This window comes from Myotis yumanensis, unplaced genomic scaffold (genome assembly GCF_028538775.1).
Source record: "Myotis yumanensis isolate MYYU_CA2020_CCGP unplaced genomic scaffold, mMyoYum1.0.hap1 SCAF_8, whole genome shotgun sequence".
NCBI classification, from domain to species: Eukaryota; Metazoa; Chordata; class Mammalia; order Chiroptera; family Vespertilionidae; genus Myotis; species Myotis yumanensis.
Genome location: NW_027223759.1, coordinates 73,493,840 through 73,503,632, shown reverse-complemented (window position 1 = coordinate 73,503,632; position 9,793 = coordinate 73,493,840). Strand labels below are relative to the sequence as shown.

At 46.1% G+C, this 9,793-nt stretch overlaps 1 pseudogene; it reads right to left on the bottom strand.

Moving 5' to 3' along the window:
* Positions 1–5,437: 5,437 nt before the first annotated feature.
* LOC139015713 (translation initiation factor eIF2B subunit alpha-like) lies at positions 5,438–6,918 on the bottom strand (annotated as a pseudogene).
* Between the last annotated feature and the right edge of the window lie 2,875 nt (positions 6,919–9,793).

The following is a 9,793-nucleotide window of genomic DNA, read 5'->3' as shown; positions in this document are numbered from 1 at the left end:
GTGGCTAACAAGTGGCATACTTTTGGGGAAACTCAACAGAAGTCAAGAGGGTAGCAATCTGGGGCAGATATTGTGGGGAGATAATTCTCCAAGGATCTCTCACATTTTTTATATCATTTAAGGAAAGCAGTTACTTCCCTCTATTTTTACTATCCTTTTAAGGATGTTTTGTATAGAAAAGAACAGCCTTGGAACATAGCGATAGTGTTTCCCTCCAGAACAGAGGACAAATATGTCTACCATCAAATGTAATGAAGATAACATTCCCCTATGTAACAAAGGACAGTCATGCTTATTGCCTATTATGAAACACTAGTGGCCCTGTGCACGGATTCATGCACATTGAAAGGAAATTAATTAGAATTCTTGGGGTGGTGCCACGGCTCCAAGGCCATCTGCAGAGTGATGGGGGGGTGGGGGGAAGAAAGAAAACTCATGCTTGGCTCTTCCGAATCTCGGTGCTGGATTCGGTGCAGGGGTCAGGGACTAATGCAGGCAGTCCCAGATGGTGGCTGGTGGGGCAGGACTGGGCGAGATGGGCCAGACATGCCCTGAAGCCAATCTCCCGTGGTCCCTCCCTGGCCGGCTGCACCTGGAGTGGCACTGCAGCTTGAAAGACGTCTGCAGTGTGAGCGGGGTCCCTTAGGCAGGTGGGGGTCCCTTGGCCTGGCCTGTGGGGATCGGGCCGAAACTGGCTCTTCAACATCCCCCGAGGGGTCCCGGAGTGCAAGAGGGCACTCTACAAAACTGCTGTGGTACAGGGTGTGGAACGCAAATGCAAGTGTGCAGTAAGCCAGATTCAGGGCCAACAGTGCCCCAGGAACAACATAACCCACAGCTGAAGGTGAAATCACACGGCCCTACAAGGAATCAGGCTCCCTCCTCTCTGGTTCTGGGTTGCGTCACCTGAGAACTGCTGCCGCCAAGACACCGCAACTCGGCAGCTCCTGCTTTGAGTGTCTGCCTCCTGGTAGTCAGTGTGTGTCATAGGTACTGGTTGGTTGGGCAGTTGGACAGTCGGATGGTCACTTAGCCTTTGATATAGACTAGAGACCTGGTGCACAAAATTTGCGCACAGGGGAAGGGGTCCCCTCAGCCTGGTCTGCACCCTCTTGCAATCTGGGATCACTGGCTCCTAACCGCTCGCCTGCCTGCCTGATCACCCCTAACTGCTTGCCTGCCTGCCTGATTGCCCCTAACTGCTCACCTGCCTGCATGATCACCCGTAACCACTTGCCTGCCTGCCTGATCACCCCTAACCAGTCGGCCTGCCTGCCTGATTGCCCATAACTGCTCTCCTGCCTGACTGATCACCCCTAACTGCCTCTGCCTCAGCCCCTGACACTGCGGCTTCGTCCAGAAGGACATCCAGAATGACGCCTGGAAGGTCGTTCAGCTGTCCAGTCTAATTAGCATATTAAGCTTTTATTATTATAGATTAGGGTTCTACTCATAGTGTTCCTCTTCTCTAACACAACCCACAGTATGTGTAAGTGCTTTCTGGGACTCTTCACATAGCTGTGTGGGAATTGGGACTTAGAGGTACATTGTAAAAACAATGCAACTACTCTAGCTACCCTAGCTAATGCTATTACTATGAGTAATAAACAGTTCTTTTTTGACTGGACTAGAAATGTCATGTAAATCTACCAACATCTGTAAGACTGGCAGGCTAACTTAGCTTGCAAGAAAAGCAAAATCTTAGAACCTTCAGAATTCTTGATAACAGGAAAAGGTGAAACATTATACATAAGTAATTAATATAGTTTCCGGTACAATAAATAACCTTAATATTGGAAGCTGTGAGATTTCATTTCCCATCATGTCACAACACTCAGTATACAGGAGATTTTTAAGATATACTGACAGAGGGATTGCTCAGATTTTTCAATGAAATGTTAATATTAAATAGTCTGTCATAACTGTCATCATAACAACATGAAAGAATGAGTTTCAAGTTTAATTGGATGGCCAAAAAGAAATTAATAGCCAGTTCTGAAAACCCTTTTTTAATGCAACACATGCCAATCAAAACAGCTCTCTCAAGCTAATTTTTTCTTAATTTTCCATCCAGCAGATGTCAGCAGTGATCTTGCTGAGCTGACAAAGCAAGTTTTCTCAGTTGCCTTCTAAAGTTAATTTTTTTCCTAACTCTTACATGTTTTCAACTTTAGAAATACTCTTAGAATTAGGTTTCAACAGTTATCCAAATACTGGTAGCATAAGAATCCATGTCAGCTAAAGATAATATTTGACAGCATAATAATGGCAACTGTCAAGCCTTTATATATCTAGTTGCATTAGCTAGACACTTGAGACAGTTCTTTGTTTAGGCTTGCCCTGACAATGAAAAAAATACTGGAATCTACTATTAACTAAAATTAGAGTAAAATATGAATTTTTGTTTCTAGTTCTATTTTAGCACTTATTTAATCCATAAGCTTTTTATTGAAGAGGAGGAAAGAATGAGAAATATATATATATATATATATATATATATATATATATATATATATATATATACTAGAGGCCCGGTGCACAAAAATTTGTGCACTGTGGCGGGGGGGGGGCGGGGGGGAGGTCCCCCAGCCCGGCCTGTGCCCTCTCGCAGTCTGGGACCCCTCGGGAGATAACGACCTGCTGGCTTAGGCCTGCTCCCGGGTGGCAGAGGGCAGGCCCAATCCCTAGGTGCAGCCCCTGGTCAGGCGCAGAGCAGGGCCGATTGGGGAGTTGGGGCGCCGCCCCATCATGCACAGAGCAGGGCCGATCGGGAGGTTGCGATGCCACCCTCAGTCACACTCATGGTAGGGCCGATTGGGGGGTTGGGGCACTGCCCCCTGTCACACTCAAGGCAGGGTCGATGGGGAGGTTGTGGTGCCACCCCCTGTCATGCACAGAGCAGGGCCGATCAGGGGGTTGGGGCGCCACCACTGTCACACTCGGGGCAGGGCCGATGGAGAGGTTATGGCTCTACCATGTCACACACAGAGCAGGGCCTGTGGGGGGGAGGGGGTGGGTTTGGGGCGCCGCACCCTGTCACACACAGAGCCGCAGGGCGATCAGGGGGTTGGGGAGCTCCCCCCTATCAGGCACAGAGCAGGGCTGATCAGGGGTTGGGGCGCCTTCCCCTGTCATGAACAGAGCAGGGCAGATAGGGAGGTTGTGGCCCCGCCCCCTGTCACACACAGAGCCACAGGGCGATCAGGGGGTTTGGGCGCTGCCCCCTGTCATGCTGATCCCAGTGCCGGGAGCCTCACTGCTCCGCTGATCCTGGTGCCGGGAGGCATATTACCGTTTTACTATATAGAATAGAGGCCTGGTGCATGGGTGGGGGCTGGCTGGTTTGCCCTGAAGGGTGTCCTGGATCAGGGTGGGGGTCCCCACTGGGGTGCCTGGCCAGTCTGGGTGAGGGGCTGAGGGCTGTTTTCCGTAAGCGAGTGACTGAAGCTTCCAACCGCTCCTTGTTTTCTTTTTTTTTTTTTTATTCTGGGCCAGCTTTAGCTCTGAGGCCTGGCGCTGAAAACATCGATACAATGTTGCTAAAGCCCGGCTGAATGAAAGCCGGTTTCTGGTGTTTTGTTTAGCTTCTTATTTGCAACATAGTACATAGTTGCTTAGAGTTGCAGTTGAGAGGCCGGCGCGTGAGGCGGGGAACATTGGAGTCCGCAGTCACTGAAGCAAGCCTCATGTTCGCTTCCAGCTGCCTGGCTGCCGGCTGCCATCTTGGCTGACAGTTAATTTGCATATACTCACTGATTAGCCAATGAAAAGGGTAGCGGTCGTACGCTAATTACCATGTTTATCTTTTATTAGTGTAGATATTGACATGAACAGATGGAAGAACATACCGTGTTCATGGATTGGTAGAATCAACATCATTAAAATGTTCATACTACCCAAAGCAATCTATAGATGCAATGCACTCCCCATTAAAATACCAATGGCATATTTCACAGACCTAGAACAAACTTTCCAAAAATTCATCTAGAATAAAAAAAGACCCTGAATAGCTACAGCAATCCTGAGAAAGAAGAACAAAGTAGGTGGGATCTCAATACCAGATATCAAGCTGTATTATATTATAATGTAAAATAATCTCTGCCCTTTCCTATGGGAGAATTATACGCCAAACTTATTAGTTTCTGTCTTACACATAACTAGTTTTGGCCAATAAAAATGGGCAGAAATCATGTGTGTCACTGATGAGTAGAAACTTCCAGAGCCATTGTCTTTCTTTTACTATTCCCTTTTTCTTCTGCTATGAGACTGGAAATGTCCAAAATGGGGGTTGTTCCTTCATCCTATGACCCAGAATAAAGATAAGTTGCATTTAGTCCATGATGGACATGCAATACAACAAAAACAAAACTTTTGTTGAAGTCGCTGACATGTAGGGGGTTATTTGATACTGCAGCCAAATTTAATAAGAAATGTCTGACATAGGGACAATAGAAAGGGGCAATATAAAGGGTTATTTGTCCCCATAGAGTGTGGGTGAAATGAACAAAGAACACATTGTTAACTTGAAAGCACCACAAATTCCATACATTTGAAGAAGAATATGACTTTTGGAAGTCAAAAACTATTAGCTTTCTCTCTTATTCACTTGCTGTTTGTATTCAAAGGCTATCCTTGCCTTTGTTGATGTCTCCTACCATTAACCAAAAAAAAATTGTCTCTCTAGCCATCCCTCATTACTCTTCTTAGGCAAAGACTCAGTTAAAATCCATTATGTCAGCATTTCTCTCTTTATCGTATATATATATAAAAAAAAAAAAACACCTCCTTATAAGATTTTTTTTCAGTGTTTCATGTCATTTATTTGAAAAGATGCTGAACGTGTTCCCAAGTACAATTTCTAAACATTCAGGTCCCAAACCTTTAAGATCCACATCTTTCACAGGCACAGACTTTTCATTTCCACACGTTCTGGGCGGCGTCATTGGCGGTGAGCCGAGCCTGGGTTCTTGGTGGTTCCGCTCTGTTGGCTCGATGCTGTCCAGGCTGCGCTCTGGCTCGTGTTCACCAGGGGAAGCGATGCTACCTGAGCAGGTGTTTCCTGCCCTTCTTGAGGCACCGCATGCTTCCAGGGCCCGCACAGTGAGGAACGCCTGCTCTATAAGGGGCCTGCACACTCTAACGGGGCCGAGGGAAGGGGTCTGGAGGGTTAAGTAGACAATAGTTACCATGTATTTCTAAAAGCAGGAAGTGAGTGACAGTGTCTGGGACCCATCAGTACAATTTCGGTTGAGTTTTATGGGAACCGGGAACATGTTTAAACAGGACGAGAAAGAATAAAAAAAATCCACCAAAATATCATTTTAAGTCCTTAGTCCATAAATCTTCATGAAAACAGTTCCCTTTGGCCTGACTCACGCAGGGTCCAGAGGCTCCTCCCCCGCTGCAGCTATGTCACCTCGAGGCAGGAAGGCACCTGTTACAGGTACAGCTTGATGAGCTTGTCACTGACGGGCCGAGGGTGTCAGCACCCCCAGGTCTGTAAACAGCAGTGTAATCAAGGGGGGGGGGGGGGGGGGGCGTGTAGTCGACCCACGGGTGCTCCTCTCTGAGATCCTGTCGAGTCTGCAGACCTCAGCGTGTCCGCCTTGTCCTGTGCACACAGCAAGCACACATTAATCTGCCCGCCATGTGCTCAGGGCTCTGCACTGGAGGTGGGGGCTGGCCTGGCCACTCTCCCCAAACGGGGAAAAGCCAGCTGAGCGGCACACTGCCAAGGGCGCGGCTGCTGTGGTGGGCTGTCAGGGCGGCCGCCTGGCCACCAGCCCGCAGCATGCGTCCCCTCACTGTGAGCTGGGCCAATTCCTCCAGACCCGCGAGAGAACCATTCTCAGAGCCCACCCTGTGCGGGCACTGCTCAGCCTGTCCACGCGTGGTCTCGGACCATCTAACTCCGCCCGTGCTGTTCCCCCTGCACAGGTCACGGAGGTCAGAACTCAGGAGGACAGGGCTTGCCCACGGGCACATGGGCAGGAAGTGTCAGGGAGCCGATCCAGGCAGCTGACTCTAGGCTGCACCGTTCACCACCAGTCCCTGCCTCTGCACCGTGTCTAGTGCTCGGTGAGCCAGAGGCTGGAAGGCTGAAATTCTGGGGCCCAGTTAGACTCAGTCTCACCGCCACCAATTTATCTTTCTATCCCAACGTCGGAAGGAACAGTCACGGGAAGAAAATAACTCCCTGGCGCATTCTTAGCATTTTTTCAAAGGTTTCAGTTTAGACCCAAATACCCTTTCAAATACGTAAAGCTCTTGCCTTAAACTTGTCTGGGACATCTTGCTGGTTTAGTGGGAAGAGCCAGGCGAACTTGAAACTCTCCGCCACCACGTAGAAGGGCCTGTTCTGTGCTTTGGCGCACACGGCCATCTGGTTGGTTCCAATCTTGTTAATAACGCCTCCGTTTTCAACAACGCCCTCCGCACCCACTATGACAAGGTCCACCTTCTCCATGATGTAGCCGACAGCGGCGTCCAGGACCACGGGGACGGGGACGTTGAGGTGGCACAGGGCTTTGGCCATTTTCTTACGCCCCGTCTTTGATGAAAGTGTGGCACAGATCTGCAATTTTACTTCTCGCCAGTGATATTCTCCTGAGAAAAAGCTCTCCCCGCTCAATCATGATCTTTTTACACTTGGTGTAATCCGAGTATTCCAGGGGCGCGAGGCTGACGAAGCGCAGGAAGAGCTCCCCGCCGAGGACAAGGCCACGGAGGAGTCCACGCCGCACAGGGTTTCAATGGCTCTGGTGAGATTCGCTCTCAGGCCCTGGATCGTCTCCCCTGTATCCCACTTCAAGAACTCCAGCGGACCAGTAGAGTCCCTATGGCAGCCACGGGCCAAGGCCCTGTCAGGATCTTCTTTCATCTGTGACTTAAGTACTCGATTAACTCCTTGTCGTCCATGGTGCCCTCCGGACCGCGGAGCCCCAGGGCCCGGAGCCGCCCGTGCTGCTGGCTGGCGTCCCGCGACCGCCTCCTTATAAGATTTGAAACCATTTATGAGGCAACCACTATATGGGATATTCTGCCTTAATGTTTTCATTATCAATACACTTCATACTTCCGGTCAAGATGGCAAATTAGGTAAACTCTACACTATTCTCCTCTTAAGACTACTTCAAAATCACAACTAAATTATAAAACAGACATCATTGACAACCAGCTGATGACTAGCTGATCAGAATTCCTGTAACTAAGAATATAAAGAAGCCGTATAGAGACTGATGGGAGGTGCGGGTCCCAAAACCATGGAAGAACTTAAAACTTCTATATATAATATTTCCTACTTATTTTTATCTGCTCCCACAATTCAAATGATAAAGCATACACATTTAAGCTGAGTATGTTTGTAGGTAATTTAAGCAGTGCTACATAAATATTTTAGTATGATTTATTTCACTACATATAATAAAGTAGACATCAAACTATGTATCTTTCCCTGTGCCTAGTAAAGTGATTCTACACTAGTTTGCTAAGTGAATGAATAAATACATGGACAATCTCTTTTATGAATTATTAATTCATTGAAGATAAACAATTCAAAGTTGTAAATATTGGATGAATAAACTATGAAGTGCTGAGAAATGAAAACCATCATAGTGTTCTCCCTCTTTGACTCTTACATGAATCTTTGCAGAGTAGGTACTTTACAACTACCTGACCATGTGTTCAAAGCCCTAGACCTCCTTTGATTTCATAGTTGCTATTTCCTGACTCCTCTAAAAGAAAAAATGTCTCAAACTTTTTTGGTTTCTCTTATTTGAAAAATTTCCCCTTTCATTATATTTCAGTAGGTGTTTGAAAAAGACACCCAAGCTTTGTGGCTATGCTTCACTCTGTACCCTGCCTGCCACTCTAGGCTTGAAAGAAAGCGGCATTGGGGGACTCCTTTCCTTCCGGACTGTGGCACTGCTCCCCTGCTCGGTGCTGACACAGCTGACAGTGCTGAGATGATTAAAGGCTCTGGGAATCTATGAGGAGAACACAGAATTTTGAGTGTGTGAACTACTTGTCAAATTTTTATAGTAATTAGAAGCGGAGCTAAGAAAAAAAGAATGTGGCTGCTTAGGACTTGGTAGAATTTCAATGTGATGCATATTTCTTTTGCATGAATTCATTAAGGAAACTCAAAACTTTAAGCTCCATTGGGAGAAAAAAAAAATTGTGTAGTATCTTAGGTAGTGCCCTTCGGACGGGGCCTCTGCTTGGAAGGGGCCTCTACTTGGTAACCTGGGAGTTGATTAAACTTGAGTACCTACCACCTTATAACCTTTTTCTTGCAGGAAAGTAGTCATATCCACTCTCATTTATTTGCTCCTGCAGTCCAGACCCTGTAATAGACAGAGCATAGCCCTGGTGAAGAGCATAGCACTGGCCAGTGTGGCTCAGCTGATTGGAGTATTCATTGTCCTGTGCACTGAAGGCTCACCGGTTTGATTCCTAGTCAGGGCACATACCCAGGTTGTGGGTTTGATCCCTGGTCAGGGGACATATGGGAGGCAACCAATCAATGTTTCTCCCTCTCCTTCTCCCTTCCTCGCTCTGCAATCAATCAATCAATCAATAAATAAATATTCTCAGGTGAATTTTTTTTTAAATGGTGCAGAACATAGACACTGTATTTGACTGTGTAGGACTGACAACTTCGTTAGGACATTTTATCATAGTCTTTGCTTTGTCAATCACAACTACTGAAATCATTAAGCTTAATGATCTCCTATTATTGAGAAGTACCAGTGTTTACATAATTGTTTATCTGGGTACATGATAGCTTTCTTCATTAATAAATCTAACTGGGCTATAAATATCTTATCTTAAATATTATTCACTTGCCAAAAGAAGAGTTTTGAGGTAAAAATTCTCACTTCAATTAATCCAAGGCAACCTTTTCATTAGGGCAGCCTTAAGTTTTCTATGTGGCTTTGGTCAAAAGAAAGAACTAAAATGCCCAAGTAGGGGGTATATGGTGTAGGAATCACTTTTCCTATTTTAGGGATGTAGCTGGACCGTTTATTTTTAAAGTAAGGTAGTTTCTTATCTTCTGGAACCTATAATTTGTTGCCCTGTTTACAGTCAGGGAGCATCAGGTGACATGTTTATTTTGCTTCATGTGACTGTATAATAAAATGAAGTATGGTAGCAATCATCTCAGGTAGAAACTGTAGTTTAACTTTAACCCTGCTGTTTGGCTTCTGTACCTATTTGCTTACTAAAATAATAGAAAAGTTATTTTGATTTTCTGAATTATATAAATCATCCCATTCAATTGAATACCCTATTAATTGTAATGTGAATACCCCATTGGTTGTGGTCATACTGGTTTTAGAAAGCACATTCTTCTGTACCTGGGAACCAAGACAGCACAATTATCCTAATTTGCCTCAGTGGCTACAGATAATGCGTTCCAGTTGACTCAGTGGTCCCAAGACCCGAGGGCTCTAGATAATGTGTTTCTGTCAACTCAGTGGTCCCAAGACCAGGACTGCACAATTACTCTAAATTGCCTCAATGGCTCCAGATAATGTGTTTCTGTCAACTCAATGGTCCCAAGACCCATGGCTCCAGGCAATGTGTTTCCATTGATTCAGTGATCCGGAGACCCAAAACTATAATTTAACTAACATGCTCAATTCTGCTTCTGTAACTGCTTTTTTGCAAACCAGGTTCCTCATTCCAAACCCTGAGATGTAATCAATACCTTTGTGATTTTTTGCCTATATAAATCTGGTGTTGGGGCTAGGTAACTACTGTGAGAATTGGAGTGCATGGCCCCCTCGTA